This window comes from Saccostrea cucullata, unplaced genomic scaffold (assembly GCF_032062105.1).
Source record: "Saccostrea cucullata isolate Sc308-1 unplaced genomic scaffold, CSIRO_AGI_Scuc_v1 ctg5492, whole genome shotgun sequence".
NCBI classification, from domain to species: domain Eukaryota; kingdom Metazoa; phylum Mollusca; class Bivalvia; order Ostreida; family Ostreidae; genus Saccostrea; species Saccostrea cuccullata.
The window spans coordinates 2,916-4,382 of NW_026930439.1; positions in this window are offsets into that span (position 1 = coordinate 2,916).

Below are 1,467 nucleotides of genomic sequence, written 5' to 3' on the forward strand. Positions count from 1 at the left end.
TTAAAGTTGCTTTTATCCTTAGGAGTTTACCCAAAACACTATGTACTAGAATAATATAAAAGACTTGTTTTCAAAACTAAAAAAAGTCCAATAAAAGGCCAAACTTTAAATACCGCCCCTTTTGTATAAATATAATGACGCCTAGGAAGAATGTGTATTTGATAATAGACAATAAAGGTCCAAAACCTTTATTTTTATTGTTAAAGTAAACAATGCAACCCAATCTCTTTGTAGTAATACCTTACATTTGGCTAGAATTAAAAATAAAAAAAAGTTTTAAACAAAAGGGAAGAAGATCGATATTCAGTACTTTTTTCTATGAAATAAATAGTAGGGGAAATCTGGAATGTAATGTTATTGCATTTAGCCTCCAGGTATAACTAAATATTCACCTTGTGCACTTCTTAGCGTTTGATTATAAAGGTGCATATATCTTAACAGGTAAATCAGAGGATTTTGTTTTGTATTTATGTCTAAGTTATATTGTGCACATAGTGCATATACAAATTTTACATGAGAATTACAAAAATATATTCATATGCATATATACTTTTTATTTCCAAAAACAGGCACATTGACGGGATGTTACATAACTGAACAGGTGTGGTGTATGTTATGTAGAAGGTTTTTGCTTTCCCAAACATGGTTAAACGTGTCTAAAAGTAGATCAATTCTGAAAACTGAATTGACCATTTTTATATAGATTATATCCAAAACGCTAATATGTACTTCTTGTTTTGTAAATTTCAGTTCTTCTGTATAAAAATAATGACAGGTAGGAAGAGTGCGTATTTGAAAATAGACAATGAATATCCAAAACTTTTTTTCATTGTTAAAGTAAAAAATCTACTCTCGTGGCTAGAACTAAAAATCCATAAAAAGATTTTAAACGAATGAGCAACGAAAATCAACATTCATTTTTTTTTCTTTGCAGTTGCCAATTATATCTTTCAAAATAAATAGTAGGGGGAATCCCTAATGTTATGCAATTAGCATTTAGTCTGCAGATACAAGATTTACCATGTGCACTTCTTAACGCTTGATTATAAAAGTGCATATATGCAAACAGGTAAATCAAAAAATTTCTGATTTGTTTTCAAGTCTAAGTAAATGGCAATTGAAAGGAATCCCTAACCCTAAAAACTATATATATATACATACAATGCTTTAACTTGTATGCAATGTTTAAACGTCGAAATAAAAAAATTAATAGATTCATATATTTGCAGTCTTTAAAATGTCATACTCCTATTATGCAATTTCATTTAAACAAATTGTATATTTTAATAAATTGCCTTTTAATTAGTGGGATTTTCCTTTTTACGTCAAAAATTCTTTTAAATAATATGTTAATTCTTCAAGAAATAAAAAAATACTTTATTAAAAATGGCTATGTAATTTTTTGAAAATAGCTTTGAGGCGTATATAAATTCACAGTACATAGAAATACTAGTAATCATATTAGAC